This window comes from Ipomoea triloba, chromosome 7 (assembly GCF_003576645.1).
Source record: "Ipomoea triloba cultivar NCNSP0323 chromosome 7, ASM357664v1".
NCBI classification, from domain to species: Eukaryota; Viridiplantae; Streptophyta; class Magnoliopsida; order Solanales; family Convolvulaceae; genus Ipomoea; species Ipomoea triloba.
The window spans coordinates 14682188-14693593 of NC_044922.1; the positions used below are offsets into that span (position 1 = coordinate 14682188).

Below are 11406 nucleotides of genomic sequence, written 5' to 3' on the forward strand. Positions count from 1 at the left end.
ACAAGGGTCATACCCGTGTTCCACCACCCGCCCTGTAGTGTTGCATCCATTATAATATCGATAGTGTTGTTGGAGTTGCTAAACAAGGGTCATCTAGAGGTATTCGTGTTCCACCGCCCGCTCGGGTTATACCCGCCCTGTAGTGTTGCATCCATTATAATATCGATAGTGTTGTTGGAGTTGGTAAACAAGGAGGTGTTCATGTTCCACCGCCCGCCCGGGTCATACCCGCCGTATGCCGTATTTCTGGAGTGTTCCACCGCCCGCCCTGTAGTTGCGAAACAAGGGTCATCTAGAGGTATTTCTAGTGTGGGTCATACCCATGTTCCACCGCCTGCCCTGTAGTGTTGCATCCATTATAATATGGTCATCTAGACCGGTATTTCTAAGTGTGGGTCATACCACCGCCCGCCCTGTAGTGTTGCATCCATTATAATATGGTCATCCGCCGTATGCCGTATTTCTGGAGTGTTCCACCGCCCGCCTTGTAGTTGCGAAACAAGGGTCATCTAGAGGTATTTCTAGTGTGGGTCATACCCGCCCGCCCTGTAGTGTTGCATCCATTATAATATGGATAGTGTCGTTGGAGTTGCTAAACAAGGGTATTTATAATAGAATTTTCCACCCGTGTTCGCTCCGAGCTGGCCCAGCCCCATTAGGTTCACAAAGTTATTTTTTCACGTCGTTTGTGGGGATCGAACCCACGACCATGTGGTTAAAAGCCACGCGCTCTACCACTGAGCTAAGACGACTTGATAATATTATATCTTATTTATAAAAATTTAAAATAATACTTTTAGTACTACAGATGTGACTAAGGATTATCTTAATTATTAAGGATATGCATTTAGCTCGGTAATAAAAAGACTTAAAAAATATGAATTATAGTAGCATGGTAGTCAATTAGTAAGACAATTATATTAGGCAATCTAATTGATGATTTACTTTTTAAATTATATCATCTTTCTAACGATGAATATGAATATTTTCCTAAAGTAAATATACAAATTATACTAATAAATATAGAGTAAGAAGTGTGTGTGTATATATATATATAACCATAAAAGTATCATAATAATTAAATGGAAGAATGAGAATATAATTTATTTTGTAATAATATTATACCTTAAATATAAAAAAAAGTATATTAGGCAATTACTAATAGATAATTAATATTTATGTCCATTAATTTTGACCGTTATTACAAAAAATTAATTTCTAATAACTGCCGAAATTAATGTACCTAAATATTAATTATCTATTAGCAAAATTGCCTAATATACTTATTTTATATTTAAGGTATAATATTATTAGTACAAAATAAATTATATTCTCATTCTTCCATTTAATTATTATGATACTTTTACGGTTATATATATATATATATATATATATATATATATATGCACCTAAGGTATAATATTATAATAACGTACAAAATAAATTATTCTTCCTATTTTTCTATGTAATTACTATTGTAATTTTATGCTACTTTCTCTCTATATATTTTTATACTTAAAGAATAAATGTATAATTACACAATATTTTTTTGCAAACATAATTAAACAATATTAATTTAATTGACTAATATTTATTATGGTAATTATAGTAATAATTACCATAATAATAGTATAATTACAATTATATATATATATATATATATATATATATATATATATATATATATATATATAAATTAAAGTATAATACTATAAGAACAAAATAAATTATCATTTTTATTCTTCTATCCAATTACTAGGGTAATCTCCCTATATATATTTTTATACTTAAAATATAAAATAATAATTGTACAATATTAGTATAATTACCTAATAATTATTGTGGTAACTAAAAAAAATAATTACACATATATTAGTATAATTTACTAATAATTGTTATGATAATTAAGCTACTAATTATACAAATATTAATATAATTATAATTAAACATGGATCGTTGGATGTTTATATATATACTAGTTGTATACGCGCATTGCGCGAATGAGTTAATGCCCAATGTTTATATTTAAATAAATATTTGAAAGTATATCAGTGCAAGATTATATAGGAGAATTGAAGTTTATACATGGGTAATTGAATGTCGAATTTTTTTATTTAAATATCTAACTCAAAGTATATGAATCCAAGATAAAATAGAAAATTCATTATAATTATTACTAAAATAAATGTTTGCAACCTTGTAAAATCGATAGTCTAAATATTTGGTCTAAAAATGATAGTCTAAATAAATACTATTTTTAGTTTGAATTTTTCTAAGTGTTCTTAATTCTCTTTTGAGTAACATTGTCATTGTCTTCATCTTTACTATTTGTTTTTTTACTTTTTGTTGGTAGTGTGTTATTTGCAATTCGGTTATTGTTGGTAGCATAGATGACAACGTCATGCAATGAGATTATGATATAGGAGCTATGGACTTTCCTTTAGGTGTTCTGCTTGGGGTTCATTTGGTTCAACTATTATTGTTGAATGAGTTATTGTGGATAAAGAAATCTCCAGTTTAAGAAAAAAGATTAAATAAATTAATAAAAAATTGAAAATTTAAAATATTATGTATTCCAAATATATTAAAAGGTAGTTTCTCGCTTCAATTTGCTGGGTAATGGGTTATTTGAGTACTTTCATTATCAACCAATCCCCCAAGTAGTTAATATGATTGGTTTCAAACTATTCTTTTTTATTTTTTTCATGGTATTAAAGAAATACATATGTATCTTTTTTTGGTGTAACTACTAATTTATTTAATTCAATAAGAGTAAAATAGAGTGATTCCGCTTCAATTCGTTGGGTTATTTGAGTACTCTCTTTGTCCACCAATCCCCAAGTAGTTAATATAATTAGCTTCAAATTATTTTTTTTTAAAAATTTCATAGTATTAATAAAATACTTGGTAAATAAATATATAACATTATTTTGCACTATAACTTTGATATTTAATTACAAGATATTGTAAAAATAAGATGATGTACAATGTAATGAATATCAATTGATAAATTTGAATGTAAAAAAATCTTTGCATGAGAGAAAATAAAGACAATATAACTAATGAAATTATTTCTCTTATTTAATTTGATTGAGATGAGGTTCGAACCTAAGACCTTTCTTATAGAAATTAATGGGTAAGTTAAAAGTTAACGGAATATTAACGGAGAAGAGAATATTTAACGGAAAACTTAACTGATAATCATAAAAGTAAGGTTAAATTAGGTAATCTCTATTAATAATATTAATCTGAATTATCTTAATCATCTATTTGATTAAATAATTCATCTGAACCATCCATTTGATTAAATGATTTGACCGCCATTTTTTCTACCCATTTTAGGCCTAACTCTCTTTGGCTCTTATTAGTATAGTAGATATAATTAAAAAATTAATTTCGCATATATTAGTATAATTGACTAATATTTGTTATGGGGATAATAATTACATAGATATTACTATAAGAGTTAATACCCAAAATGGTCCTCCGACTATTGGCTAATACTCGATTTAGTCCCAAAGTATTTTTCGTACCCAATTTAATCCTCTGTCTTTTGAAACGGTACCCAATGTTGTCCACCGTTAAAAATTGATTGTTTCCGCTGTTATTATCAAAGGCAAAGAAGTCTTTTAAAGTAATTTGCATCAACTGGGGGCTTTCAAGTCTGCTTTGTTCCTAAAATGGCCGAATTCTTGGCTTTTCTCGTTCTCTAGTACCAAAAGAACTTGGATAGAATCGTAAACCAACCACTGCACAATGACACTTCAAACCCTGCTCCTTAACTCAAAACTCACACCGCCTCACCAACCACTGCTTCAATCAAATTTTAAATAGAAAATGAAAACAAAAACGCAACATTTTTACAACATTCAGCTATTTCTAACAAATTCAAAAACTCTTATGTTTACCCGAAGATGAAAAATTGATATTAAACAAATTCCATGAGAATTCAAAAGAAGACAAGAGAGGAACACCGAGCACCATATACGCAATGAAAGACGTGTTTGGCGAGAGCAACTAAATTCCGAAAAAGAAGCAATTGCAGGCTGTAAGGCGGCCATTAAAGGCAGGCCTGTGTGAATAACAAAGTATTTTGATGGCTCACACACAGGAAGAATACGAACGCAGAGCAAAAAAGCGTGCGTCCGGGAGGGCATAAAGTAAATACGGACCCTACGAATCAGGTCACTTGCTTCCCGCGTTAGCTTCGTCGTCCTCACCACACAGAGTCGGCGACGGATTTGCCGTCATCAATACACAGAGCTAGCGACGGCGAATGGTTCCAATTTTGGTTCGATTTTCGGCACAATCGTAGCGACGGCGACGACTCCCCCCTTCTTTCAACCTTTCCTTACAAATAACGACTCACCACTCCCTCGCCTAATCGGTGGCTCATGAACAGTGACAGAACAACAGTTTCCGGCAGCGATTTGTGTTTAAGCGACAGACATGGAGCGGCGACAGAGACCAGAGGGAGATACTAGAGGAAGAAACGGGTTTTGCCCAAATAAAATGACAATTTTGCCCTCAAAATAACGGTTCATTGACGGCAATTGTAACGGTGGACGAAATTGGGTGTGATTTTAAAAGACAGAGGATTAAATTGGGTACGAAAAATACTTTGGGACTAAATCGAGTATTAGCCCATAGTCGGAGGACCATTTTGGGTATTAACTCTTACTATAATTACAATTAAACATAGGTGTTGGATTTTGAGAACAATAAACAATCATTTATATTCTTCTGTGTAATTACTATGGTAATCTCTCAATGTATATTTTTTATATACTTAAGGTATAAATGTATAATTGCACAAAATTAATTTAATTATTTGATAATTATTATAGTAATTAAGGAATTAATTGAATAGATATTAGTATAATTGACTAATAATTATTATGCTAATTGAGTTAATAAATACACGAATGTTAGTATAGATTAAGCTAAACATGGGTTGTTGTATTTAGTTTTATAATAATTACAATTAAATTATTTCCCTTTTTAACCATATTTATTTTAGTAATAATATAATTATACTTAGATTTTTCCAAGATAATTGCAGACAAACGAGTCATATATTGTTCAATTAATTGAGTGATACTTTTGCATTAATCTTATAATCAGATAAATGCACACTTTCAAATATTAAAATTGTTTATAATTTTATTTTTTATTTTATTATTTAATTATATAATAAAAAAAATTATTCGTGCATCGCACGGGTAAATTGAGAGATGAGCGAAATTGATTTTTCAGATTAAGTGAGAGGGGCGAACGATCTTGGTAGAGGTGGGTAAATTATGCTATGGACCAAGGTCCACCTTGCAAGGTAGACTCGGGTTTATGTTCATCATTTTAGAAACAATTTAAAAAAAATTAAATGTATTTTTTTAAAATGTTAATAAATAAATTAGCTTACCTAATGTAGTTTTTTATATTATTTTATTCCAAGCTATACAGTTTTCATCCGATTACCATATTATTTGCAAACATCATTATTTTACTCTAAGAAGTCTAACTATAACACGTTAAAAAAAAATTAACCAAATTAACTACACAGATAAAACCCTAAGGATATAAAGTATAACCTAAAGAGCCAAAATTTGACATGTTTAGGTAGAATTATAGCTCTTAACACATTATACATCGCAACTATTAGGCAAAAACAAACAACAAATAAAACATGCCCACAAATCAAACATTCATGAACAAGGTTAATATATACACTTAAAAAAAATAGAGATAATCTATACACACCTGCTTTAGAAATATCTTATAATCCATGAAGTACTAAGGTTCTGGATATTTTACTCCAGTAATTCTAAAATAAAACACTAAAAAGCTATAATTCTAGATAATTTACTTCATTAGTGATGTAAATTAAAATAAGTATAAAAATTTACAATAACAATATATAATATACTATCAATGTCGTCTACAAAAAAGTTTTCAATAATGTGTAATTCAAAACAGTTACATTGATATACTATTATGTTTTCTTTTTATACAAAGATGACAAAATTGTTATATATTTACATAGAAAATATATCATTTGTATAAATAATTTCTATAACTGAGTTGCTGGACAACGAGATAATTAGCCCAATTAATACAAATCATAAACATTGATATATAAAATGTCTAAAGTTTCAGCACCGGATGCATATATATACACATTGGCTATTAATTGGGCAATTATTTGCTCAAATTCAATCAATGATAACATCAGAAAACATAATCGATCAAACTCAATTCTTCAATTGCACTATATAATATTCGATATTATAATTTACATAATTGTATATCGATCTAAATATTCTTAACATATTATAGCAAATCTATTCCGTACAACGCACGGTAAAAATATTAGTTTAAGGTAAAAGAAATCAATATACGTGTTGCGCACACAAAAAAAAAAAAAAAAAAAAGAAATCAATATACGTGTTGCGCACACAAAAAAAAAAAAAATCAATATATGAAATAACAATAAATTCCCAATACCCCACCACCAATGTTGTGGATAGTGGGCCGGCAAGTGCTTTCTCTATCACCATGAATCCTTCAATGTGATGTCAAAACATATCATTCTTACTATATATATATATATATATATATATATATATATATATATATATATATTCATTAATCCCTAATAACCTCTCAGGTTCTTAGTGAGATTTAAATCCTTGTATGATTGTCCAATAACCTCTCAGGTTTCCAATGGAATTTGAACATCCATACTATTGTTGAAGCAAGACTTTAGGATGATCGGTCAAACCAACTAAATTAGTCCTGCAGGGTATATTTTAATTTTTAATTCAACATGAGATGAGGAGCACAAGACAACATCTTTTTCTTTTCTTTTTTTTTTTTTTTGCAAAAAATAAGTAAAAAAAAAACATTTCATGTCATAAAATCAATTCAATATACGCAAATTATACTGTGGACCATGGTCATGGCTGATACTGTAGTTGTGTTGAACGGATACTGCAATTGTGTTGGAAAAGATACTGCAGTTGTGTTGAAAGGAAATTGCACTTGCGCGGAATAGATGTCGTTCATCCGTTCAACACAACTGCAGTTCCAAACGGATGAAACGGCCTCTGTTCCACGCAATTGCAGTTCCCTTTCAACATAACTGTAGTATCAGCCATGATCCATGGTCTACGGTATAACGACGGTTCAATATATGCCATAACTTGATTTGGTATTAGTTGCATCTTAGAGGAAACATAAAAAAAAAAAAAAAAAAAAAGAAACAAAAACATTGTGCGCTTTGTGCCTTATGGACTAAAGAATCTTATAAATATTCCTTAAATAAATTAAATAAAAAATAAAATTTGTGGGTCATTTTATTTAATAATAATAATAATAATAATAATAATAACAATAATAATAATAATAATAATAATTATTATTATTATTATTATTATTGTGAACAAAGAAAATTGAATAATCTATATGGGATTCAAAATTCATGTTACATATAATATATCAATATGGGGTGTGGGTATGGGTACAAGCTCTGGATATGTGGTCCTCTTATTCTTCAGTTGATGTCTTGATGCTCCATTGAAGGGCCTCCGGGTTTCTAGTGGCTTGATCTTCAAAGAAGAACTTATATGCTTGTTCTTTTGAAGGACCTCCGGATTTCAAATGGCTTGATCTTCAGGATGTTTGGATCAACATGATAGCCATGATTTTCAAGGAGGAACTTTTACATTTAGGATCATGGGGCTTTTATTTTCATGATCATGATCTCTAATTCTCTAAATAAGCTTCAAAGCTATTTCTATGATTTTTCCTAGGATGAATACATAGAAATAAAAGGTCCTATTTATAGTTGTAGGATAAAGAGTTTTGATAGGTTCAAACTCTTTTGATATTATCTAATTAACAAATTAGATAATATCAATATTATCCAAATACATTTAAATATACTAATATTAAAAAATAAAGATATTTTGCAAATTTTCAGTGTCAACAAATGCCCCCTCGAGACTTGCTTGTACGCCATTTGAGAGCATATACCACTCAAAAGTATGTAGTGCAAGTAAGTCCCGACACTACAGTTAAGATATAATAAGGCCGTTTTAACTCGTGCCAAGGAGTATCATTTAGCTTCCTCCATTTCAAATTTCATATGGGGTTTGCCCCCATATTGGTGCCTATGAAGAGATGAGAGGCAGGGCTGTCCATCTGGGCGTGCCAATTTGTGAACAAAGAAAATTTTGAATATATATATATGGGATTCAAAATTCTGTTACATGTATATGTCAATATGGGGTGTGGGTACAAGCTCTATATAGAAGCCCTTTGATTCTCTACTAGAAGTATGCTGATCGGAAGTATGCCTAGTTTAGAATATGTTAACTGGAAGTATGTCGATTGGAAGCGTACTGAATTCGGAATATGCCGAATTAGAAGTGTGCTGAGTTGGAAGTATGCCAACTGGAAGCGTGCCGAGTTGGAAGTATACTAACTAGAAGTATACCGAGTTCAGAGTATGCTGAACTAGAAGTGTACCGAGTTGGGAGTATGCCAACTGGAAGGGTGCCGAGTTGGAAGTATGCCAACTGGAAGTGTACCGAGTTCAGAGTATGCTAAACTGGAAGGGTGCCGAGTTGGAAGTATGCCAACTGGAAGTGTACCGAGTTCAGAGTATGCTGAACTGGAAGCGTACCGAGTTGGAAGTATGCAACTGTAGGTATGCCGAGTTGGAAGTATGCCAACTGGAAGGGTTCCTTGGTGCAAATAAATTGCAGGCGTACCCCTCGGTGCAAATAAATTGCAAGCGTGTTTCAGACAATATTCTGGCGAGATTTCGGCAGAGCTTTGCTATGTAGATCTTCAGAGCTCCATTTCCTTGGAAATGAAACCACTATTTATAGTGGTGAGGAGTTAGGAAAAAAATCTAACCAACTTTATCCATTTGGATAATTCTCAATTTAATTTAATTATTTGAATTAAATATGAGAATGTATCGGGACACCATCACGTCCAGGTTCGTGATTTTATATTTTCGAACCAATTTATCATATCACATCTTTCCCAAAATTATGCAATTCACATATATTCTTGATGGGTCAAACCAAGTCAAAACCCGCCAATTTAAGCGGCCCAATTAATCCAATTAGCCTGATCCAACTCAATTAATTATTCCTTCAATTTGGACCGACATCCAATTACATTTAATTAAATAATTAAACCAATTAATTATTCAATGGGCCATTTAATTAACTCAATTAAATAAACATTAGTTCAATTAATTAATTAAAGCAATTAATTTAATAACCGATTATCTGTCACGGCCCAATAATATTGTTTAAATTTTCAGTGTCGACAATAATAATAATAATAATAATAATAATTATTATTATTATTATTATTATTATTATTATCAAATATATCTATAACTGTGAGACTAATGCATATTCAATAGGATTCACAACAACTTTTGTTCCTTACAATTGTATTAGTAACTTGTTTACTAACGGTCTTCATATGTTTTTTTTTTTTTACTGCTGACTCTGTTACAATGTAGTATCTGTTCATAGTTACTTTCTCAACCTATTAAAGAACAAAGAGTCAACAGTCATCTCTACTGAGGCTCGAACCCACTTCCTACCACATGGGAGCGTAACGGTCTTCATATGTTGAGATAGTCATTTTTAATTTTTTAAAATTAATTAAAACATGTCACTTTATTAATTGTATTTGACTTCGTTTGGCTTTCAAAAAGAAAATGTCACTTTATTAGGGAATAAAAGATAAAGTTGATAGTGGAATTTCAGTAATATTACTTTTATTAGTCTCTCATTTACTAGTGTCTCAATATGTTAATTTAGTCACTTTTTGGGACAATTCCAACCAAATTGGGTAGACACTTTAGTTTGAATATTACAAGATTACAAATTTGATGCTTAATGAAACTTTCTATTGACTTTTTTTATTTGAGTCGGTCAATTATGCTTAATGAAAGTTTTATATCCTTAATGATTATTTGCTAACTAAAATTACAGTGTGAGCTTCACTCGAAGGGCACATTCAAATAATAACAATAAATTTTTTCATAAATCAAAACTAATTTTTTTCTTTAAATTAATCAAAACGCATCACTTTAATGGATAAAAAGATAAGTTGATTGTTAAATTTCAGTAATATTATTTTTATTAGTATAGTAGCTCATTTACTAGTGTCTCAATATGTTAATTTAGTCACTTTTTGAGACTATCCCAACCAAGTTGGATAAACACTTTAGTTTGGATATTACGGAGTACAAGATTATAAATTTGACGCTTAATGAAAGTTTTTTTATTGATTTTTTTTTTTTGGTTTGACTCAATCAATTATGTACAATATAAATTGATTTATATCCTTATAATTATTTGCCAATTAAAATTACAAGGTGAACTTCACCCGGAGGACACATTCAAATAATAATGATACATTTTTTTTCATAAATCAAAATCGATTTTTTATATAAAAAAATAATCAAAACGCATCACTTTAACCGATAAAAAGATACTTTTCAAAAAAAAATAACCGATAAAAAGATAAGTTTTTTTTTTGAAAATTATAAAAAGATTAGTATTCTTTATGCTCGATGCGAATAGGTGCCCAATATTAATATCTTATATTAAAATTTTAAATTTATTTATATTTTAAATATTTAAATTATTTTAAATAATAATAATAATGTAAAACATTTTTATAAATTTATATTTATATTTTAGGAAATAACTAACATATAACTCCAATATATAATGTGTATATATTATTATTATCTACTATATATATACTAATAAGAGCCAAAGAGAGTTAGGCCTAAAATGGGTAGAAAAAATGGCGGTCAAATTATTTAATCAAATTGATGGTTCAGATAAATTATTTAATCAAATAGATGGTTAAGATAATTCAGATAAATATTATTAATAGAGATTACCTAATTTAACCTTACTTTTATGATTATCCGTTAAGTTTTCCGTTAAATATTCTCTTCTTCGTTAACATTCGGTTAACTTTTAACTTACCCATTAATTTCTATAAGAAAGGTCTTAGGTTCGAACCTCATCCCAATCAAATTTGACATAATTAATTTTCTCACTCTATTTTACTCTTATTAAATTAAATAAATTAGTAGCTACAACAAAAAATGATACATATGTATTTCTTTAATTTAGAATTATGTGTCTACAATACCTTTATTTGAAAAAAATATTCATTATCAAAAAATTAAATAAGAGAAATAATTTCATTAGTTATATTGTCTTTATTTTCTCTCATACAAAGATTCTTTACATTCAAATTTATCAATTGATATTCATTACATTGTCCATTATCTTATTTTTACAATATCTTGTAATTAAATATCAAAGTTATAGTACAAAATAATGTTATATATTT

General features: G+C 29.4%; 1 non-coding gene across 1 annotated transcript; it reads right to left on the bottom strand.

Annotated features, from left to right (window-relative positions):
* Window positions 1–680: 680 nt before the first annotated feature.
* On the bottom strand, window positions 681–752 carry TRNAK-UUU. The gene has a single exon. It is a non-coding gene; the product is annotated as a tRNA-Lys (tRNA).
* Between the last annotated feature and the right edge of the window lie 10654 nt (window positions 753–11406).